Source organism: Magallana gigas, chromosome 10, assembly GCF_963853765.1.
Source record: "Magallana gigas chromosome 10, xbMagGiga1.1, whole genome shotgun sequence".
NCBI lineage: Eukaryota > Metazoa > Mollusca > Bivalvia > Ostreida > Ostreidae > Magallana > Magallana gigas.
Window position 1 is genome coordinate 8,579,044 of NC_088862.1, and position 8,491 is coordinate 8,587,534.

At 35.1% G+C, this 8,491-nt stretch overlaps 1 protein-coding gene across 2 annotated transcripts in view; it reads left to right on the forward strand.

Annotated features, from left to right (window-relative positions):
• Nucleotides 1–1,667: 1,667 nt before the first annotated feature.
• The window catches only part of LOC105332256 (uncharacterized protein KIAA1958), a 23,775-nt gene continuing 16,951 nt past the window's right edge, over nucleotides 1,668–8,491 (forward strand). For both annotated transcript variants that reach the window (XM_066073623.1, XM_066073622.1), the window contains exon 1: nucleotides 1,668–1,769. The gene's annotated coding sequence lies outside the window, so the exon portion shown is untranslated. The remainder of the gene's footprint in view (nucleotides 1,770–8,491) is intronic.

An 8,491-nucleotide genomic window follows, 5' to 3' on the forward strand; every position in this document is an offset into this window, starting at 1 on the left:
AAGGTCTTCCGTTGGAAACGGAAGACCTTAATAAGTGGGCTCGATGAAAAACCAAACGAAAATCTGGCAAGCGCCGTAAGGGATGCTTTTATGCAGGAACTGGATCTAGGCGTGGAAGAAGTTGATTCGTTCCATATTCTCAACCTTTTTTGACTGGGAGAAAAAGACCCTACGCACAAGAGAAAATATCCAAGACCCATCTGTATCCAGTTTGGATATAAAACTCACAAAGACAAAGTAATGAGTAGAGTGAGGGTCTTAGTTAAAAGAAAAGAAATCCCATATCCGATTGGCTGTCCAACAGCCCGAAGAAATACGCGAAAAAAGGAAACGTCTGTACGATATCCAAAAAAAGTACTCAGCCAAAAATGTAGAAACAAAAATAAAAGGAGACAAACTGATTTTCACCAAAAGTGGAAACGTTTATCGGGACAAAACAGGAACTAGACCAACAGCCGAGGAAGTCATCTCAGGTGACCAGGTGAAGATAACGGTAAACAAGGGCAAACACATTGAAGACAACCAAAACCGGTTCGAGTCGCACGCCACGGCAGTGAATTCGTACAAACAGGTCAAAGAGTCGCTGATCGAAATACTCAGGCTGCCAACAATATCCAGCGCAAGTCACAATATGTACGCCTACCGGTTCGCAGGCAGTGATGGTATGGTACATGAGGGTTCTGAAGATGACGGCGAGCATGGGGCGGGGAGAACTCTGCTTAGCGCCATGAACGACAACGGAATCCAGAACGCGCTGATTGTGGTCTCCAGATGGTTCGGAAACAAAATCGGTATGCGTCGCTTCACCCATATCGTTGATGCGGGTTTGAGCGCCGGGAAAAACACAAATCCGTCCTAGCCAAAATGTGTTGACGTTGAATGCAAGTGCGTAAGCACTGCTACATACATGTACTTACATGCGAGTTTTTCTCTTCGACATTCCGTTCACTGATGTAATCATATTTTACGTGCTTTGGATTTATTAATTAATTCTTCAACTGATTGAAATTGTATTTATCTATTCATATATATACTTTTTTGTATTTATCTACATGTATTAATTTTCTGAAACATGTTTTTGATTTTTCAAAACATTCCGGAATTTAATGAGCTACTTTTTATCTACCCGTGAATTGATTAATTTACTCATAATAGACATACTCATTTTTTGTATTTCCGAATTTACTAACCATGCTTCTGAATTTTTTTTTTCTTCTTTTTTATAAACAAAATTACAGTCCGGAAATTTTTTGGTCTCTGGGCTTTAAAAAATCCTACAGCAAGGTGCCCTGTATAGAGACCCTACAATAATGTATGGAACCTGTATGATAGGGTCAACTGAGCACCCTGGTGCCGGAAATCGGTGTCAATATGGCCCCTTTTGAGACCGGATTCCGTCAGGGGACACCCGTACCCCCGAGGATCCGGTCTCGGCTAGATGGCACACCTCCTAGTTTGGGCGCTATGCGCCCTGTATAGAGACCCTACAATAATGTATGGAAGGGTCAACTCAGCGCCCTGGCGCCGGAAATCGGTGCTTATATCGTCTCTTTTGAGACCGGATTCCGTCAGGGGACACCTGTACCCCCAAAGAACCGGTCTCAGCTAGATGGCACACCTCCTAGTTTGGGCGCTAGGCGCCCTTTTATGTTATTATACAATGCAATCGGGATCGGACGTCTCTAAAAATAGTCGATAAAAATACGCTAAGAATTGTTATTGGCAGGTAGCTTATTGGCAGGTAGCTTGACTAAAGCTGCTCTAACGAGGTATGATTTCTACCTTTTTTTTATCCATTTCTATTTGTTTATTAAACCTTACATATTCAGCCACTAGTCCTTAGGTGGTAGGAAATGCATTCTCCTTTTCCGAGTTAATTATTGACTGTGCTTTTTTATTTTTTTTACACTAATACTAGATTGATAGGTTGCAGGATTGTAAATTTGCACTAGCGTTTGCATAGGATATTATTTTATACAATGCAGCCTGTCTCCCTTAAATATTTTCTTATTTAAATAGGAGGGAATGTATTTGATACTTCCTGTCCGTTTCCATAAAATGTATTATTTTTCAAACTTTTTTAACTCTACCTGAACATAACTTTAACATATACAGGTTTATCGGCAGCTGTATAGCATGCCAATGTTTACAAATGATAAACAAAACCAATTCATGCGCCGAATCAACACCTTTGCTATGTCATAGCACTTTTTTCTCTTCTATACACTATATATCTCTTTTAACTGTCTTCTGCAGGGGTAAAATATTATTAAATAATCCTAATGGACAACAAAGCACTTAAAGAAAACAAGTTAAAAATACTATCAGTAAACTGCCAAGGGCTTAATGACTTCCATAAGAGGAAAGATGTTTTCAGAAATCTTAAAATAAAAAACCACAATATTTATTTCTTGCAATTAAGATACACATTTTAGTGAAAAAGATGAAATGTTGATACAATCTCAATGGGGAACTAAATCTTTCTTTAACTCATTCAGAACAAATTCTAGAGGGGTGGCAATTCTTTTAAATAACAATTTTGAATGTAAAGTACATAACATAGATAAAGATGATAGTGGTGATTATCTTATATTAGACACTACTGTTGAAAATATGCACCTTTTACTGGTAAATATATATGGCCCAAATTCAGATACACCAAATTTTTACTCAGAATTAAGGAATAAAATTGACTCTTATCTTAATGCACAACATATTATAATTGGAGGTGATTTCAATTTAGTAATGAATAAAGACTTAGACTCTATGAATTATAAACATCTGAATAACCCAAAAGCAAGAATAGAAGTTTTGAAATTAATGGAGACATTTAATCTTGTGGACATATTTCAGGAAAATAATGCAAATTTAAAAAGATACACATGGAGAAGGAAAAGTCCTATAAAACAAGCCAGATTAGATTTTTTCCTTATATCTGAAACTCTAACAAATAGAGTACCGCATGTTAAATTTGAAAATAGCTATCGTTCAGATCATTCCCCAGTAATTCTTGAATTTAAAGTAAATGAATTTATGAATGGGAAAGGCTTTTGGAAATTCAACAATTCCCTATTAGTTGATACAATATATATTAAATCTATAAAAAAAATAATTAGGGAAGTAAAAAGACAATATGTTTGTCCTATATACAATATAGATAATTTAGATAATATAAGAAATGAAGATATCCAATTTATAATTGAAGATCAACTTTTTATAGATATTCTTCTTACTGAAATAAGGGGTAAATCCATTTCATACTCTGCTTTTAAGAAAAAAAAATCAAATGAAAGAGAAAAGGAATTAGAAAATGAGATTACATGTCTTGAGCAGAACTTCACGGAAAACTCCTTAGATTTATTATCGAACAAACAAGATGAGCTTCTCAACATAAGAAAAAATAAATTAAAAGGTAAATGTATCAGGTCAAAGTCTAAATGGATTGACGAGGGAGAAAAGCCGTCCAAATATTTCATTAACCTAGAGACTAGGAACTACATAGTAAACAAATACCAAATATTGAAAAAGATGATGGGTCGGTTATTTTCGATCAAATGAAAATATTAAAAGAAACTAAATCTTTTTATGAACACTTGTATAAGAAAAGAGAAATTATAAATGAAGAAAGTTTCCATGAAAAGTTAAATAAAATTAAGTGTCCTAAACTTAATAGAGAAGAGTCAAATACCCTTGAAGGTCCTTTAACTGATACAGAAATTCTGAATTTCCTTAAGAAAATGAAAAATGAAAAAAGTCCTGGCCCTGATGGTTTTACAAGTGAGTTCTTTAAATTCTTCTGGAGAGACTTAGGAATATTTATCACAAGAGCAATAAACCACTCTTTTCAAATAGGAAACTTTTCAGAAATAAATAAACTAGGTGTTATTACATGCATTCCCAAATCTGGAAAACCTAAACAATTTCTGAAAAATTGGCGTCCCATTACTTTACTAAATGTTATTTACAAGCTAGCTTCAGGAAGCTTAGCTGAACGCATGAAAACTATTCTAGATAAATTGATAAATAATGATCAGACTGGATTTTTGAAGGGAAGATTTATTGGGGAAAATATAAGACTTATATATGACCTTATGTATTATACAGAGCATTACAACATTATCGGCCTTTTAATGTTAATTGATTTCGAAAAGGCTTTTAACACCATCTCATGTAGTTTTATCTCAAAAACACTAGACTTTTTAGCTCACCTGAGCTGAAAGCTCAAGTGAGCTATTCTGATCACTTTTTGTCCGTCGTCCGTCTGTCCGTCCGTCCGTCCGTCCGTCCGTCTGTCCATCCGTCTGTCTGTCCGTCTGTAAACTTTTTACATTTTGAACTTCTTCTCTAAAACCGCTTATCCAATTTCAACCAAATTTGGCACAAAGCATCCTTATGGGAGGGCGAATATAAATTGCAGAAATAAAAGTCCGATCTGTATTCAAAGCGGAGAAAACCTTGAAACTGTAGAAAAAGGGGGGTACATTTTTAAAAATCTTCTTCTCAAGAACTACTGATTCCAATTCAACGTAGTTTAGCATAAATTATCCTTATGGGAAGGAAAATATAAATTGCAAAAATTAAGGTCTAATTCTGTTTCAAATCTGAGTTATTACGAAAATAATAATAAAGGAAAGGCGTGTTTCAATCAGTTTAATAGCCTCGGATTCGGCATCCGGTAAAATGGGTAGACAAGACTTGGCCTGGGCAAAACAAAAGATAAGCAGTTATTAATCTGCCAATCTCATTAAAATTTCGGGATATTTGATGGACCAGTATATTTGTATTTTCTGTAAATATTGCTGCAAAATAATGCGTATTTGGAATTGACGATTGCCGATCTGCCCCGGCTTTCATTTTGCCACGGCCCGGGTTTGCATACCCATTTTACCAAGACTCGTATTCCATACTTCTAAAACGAGGTTCTTTGTTTAAAGCAGCCATGACATTATACGAAAAAGGGTCGATCTGACTATGATGAATTTGCTTGTTGTGCAACAGTTCGCGTATGAAGGGAAATTTTTGAAACATGAAAAATATATTGGTGCCGATTTTGTGAAGTAAATTGAGGCTAAATATTTCAATGCGTTGACAGTTTTCACACATGACGTTGATGTTAGCTTGTTCTGATTTTCGTTTCGTTTTCATTATTTATGCTTTGTAACCTGGAAACTGTCGTCTGTATTTCGTGATTTTTACGTATCAAATCAAACAGAGACTTCGGTAAATCAAACAGTTACGTTAACTGTTTACCTGCGCAAATTAAGCAAAATCTGATGTAGGAGTACTGAAATACAATTCATTCTATCGGTAATTCGGCATTATTTTTTGCGTAATGGTAGATTAATGCAATAGGTTTTTGTTGAGATGCTCGGCATTTTCTCTAGTTTATTCAGTTTAAATAGAGTTTGATATCGCTTACGGAAATATGTAGGTATATACATGTATATATATGATTCATTTCGAAAAAATAAATTGTGTTCTTTATTTGTTATACATGTAGTGCATGTTTCTTGTGTTTAATTGTTAACAATTTCTATTTACTAACCATATTTGAGTGTTTGTTTCGAATTATAAGCAAGATACAGAGATTTGCTAACAATTCTATGTTTGTACACAGATCTTAAAAGCTAAAGATTAAATCAAAGTACTGATAGTACTGAAAAGCGCTAACCCAGCTTCTGTATGTATATAACAGATATATGTATATAGCATTTCAGCTTCTGTATACGCACTATATTTCCTCATCACTGCATGACAGTCCCTGCAATGATGTATGTAAGCCCCGTACATTAATTTCACAATAACCCGTAAATTAGATTCACAATAGCCCGTGCAGTTATGTGCATAAACCCCTGAAACTGGTTCCCTAACCAGTTTAAATGATGTATACTTTTGCTTAGAGGGGGCGGTTATTCGATGCACCGGAAGTTGAAGTCTAACGACAATAAAGGGCTGAGCTATGCTTAGCGCTTTAAAAAGTAAAAAAATTGTCAATATTTATTACGAAAATTTTCAAAATCTGTTCTTCCAGAAACCAACTTATTGAATTGTAATCTTAACCTTTTTAGCTCACCTGAGAATGGGGCCACAATGGGGGGTCGAAGTTTAACAAATGAATATATAGAGTAAATCTTTAGAAATCCTCTTCTCAGAAACTAATCGACCAGGAAAGCTGAAACTTGTGTGGAAGCATCCTCAGGTAGTGTAGATTCAAAGATGTGAAAATCATGACCCCTGGGGATAGGGTGGGGCCACAATGGAGGGTCGAAGTTTAACATATGAATATAAAAGTAAATCTTTAAAAATCTTCTTCTCAGAAACTAATTGGCCAGGAAAGCTGACACTTGTGTGGATGCATCCTTATGTAGTGAAGATTCAAATTTGTGAAAATCATGACCCCCGGGGGTAGGTTTGGGCCACAATGGGAGATCGACGTTTTACATAGGAATATACACAGTTAATCTTTAAAAATCTTTTTCTCAGAAACTAATCAGCCAGGAAAGCTGACACTTGTGTGGATACATCCTCAGGTAGTGTAAATTCAAAGTTGTAAAAATAATGACCCCCGGGGGTAGGGTTGGGCCACAATGGGGGATCGAAGTTTAACATAGGAATATATACAGTAAATCTTTAAAAATCTTCTTCTCAGTAACTAATTCGAAGGCAAAGCTGGAACTTGTGTGGAAGCATCCTCAGGTAGTGAAGATTCAAAGTTGTGAAAATCATGACCCCTTGGGGTAGGTTGGGGCCACAATGGGGGATTGAAGTTAAACATATGATTATATACAGTAAATCTTTAAAAATCTTCTTCTCAGAAACTAATTAGCCAGGAAAGCTAAAACTTGTGTGGAAGCATCCTCAGTTAGTGTAGATTCAAATTTGTGAAAAGCATGACCCCTGGGGGTAGGTTTGGGCCACAATGGGAGGTCGATGTTTTACATAGGAATAAACAGAGTCATCTTTAAAAATCTTCTTCTCAGAAACTAATCAGCCAGGAAAGCTGGAACTTGTGTGAAAGCATCCTCAGGTAGTGTAGATTCAAAATAATGATCCCCAGGGGTAGGGTGGGGCCACAATGGGGGGGGGGGGGGTCAAAGTTTAACAAAGGAATTTATAGGGTAAATCTTTAAAAATCTTCTCAGAAACTAATCAGCCAGATGATTCTTTATAAATGTTAAGACTTTGGCCCCAGGACAATTCTTTGGCCTCACGAGAAGGTTGAGAGTTTACTGTACGTTTATATCCCATATATAAACTATTGTTAGGGATCTTTTTGAGAACTGCAATACTCAACACATGATATGACTATAAAATCATCCTGTTAGAAAAGGGACTAATGATTATAAACATAAGAATATCCAGGGGAAAATGGATTTAATTTATACAGGATTTACATGAATTATTGTATATTGTCCAGATAGTTTGTATTATGACTCTATTGAGCTGATTTTATCATACCTATTGTTCCTCAGGTGAGCGATGTGGCCCATGGGCCTCTTGTTTAATTTTGGACCCTCCTTCAAAAATTGGATAAAAACATTCTATAACGGAATTAAGGCATGTGTGATTCAAAATGGTATAATTTCAGAATACTTTTATCCAGAAAGGGGCTGTAGACAAGGTGACCCAATATCTCCATATCTCTTTCTTCTCTGCGCTGAGATTTTAGGAATATTAATAAGAAATGAAAAAGACATCAAAGGTATAAATATTGATGGGGAAGAATACAAAATATCTCAATATGCAGACGACACATCAATTATAATGGATGGTACACCACAATCATATGATGGCATTCTTAGGGTTTTAGACTTTTTCGCACCAGTATCAGGCTTAAAAATAAATTTTACAAAAACAAAAATGGTTTGGATTGGTAGCAAAAAATTTTCAAAGGATGTATTTCATCATTCACGATGGAAACTTAGTTGGAACAATTTAAATTTTGAGCTTCTAGGTATCAAATTTTCAGTTAAATTAGATGAAATGGAAGAATTAAATTATTTACCAAAATTGTCTGAAATTAGAAGATTGATAAATCAGTGGAAGTTAAGAAAGTTAACACCAATTGGTCGAATTACGATAATCAAGACACTAATAATACCAAAGCTAAATCATTTGATACTAGCATTACCCAACCCAAAAACTGAATACCTAAAAACTTTTGAACATGATATTTTTCATTTCCTATGGGGATGTAAAGTTCATAAAGTAAAGAAAAGTACAATTATACAAGACTATAATCATGGGGGTCTAAAATGGTTGATTATGGAAATTTTATCACAGCACTCAAAGCTACTTGGATGAGAAGACTAATTAAAACTGATACAAAATGGGTAAAGCTTTTAGAATCAATTTTGAAAATTAGTATCTCTGAAATATGGAGAAATGGTCCTGATTATTCGTACCTTCTATGTAAAAAATTAGAAAATTCTTTTTGGAAAGAAGTGCTCCTAAGCTGGTTAAAAATAATTGAACAAACGACACTTAGTAG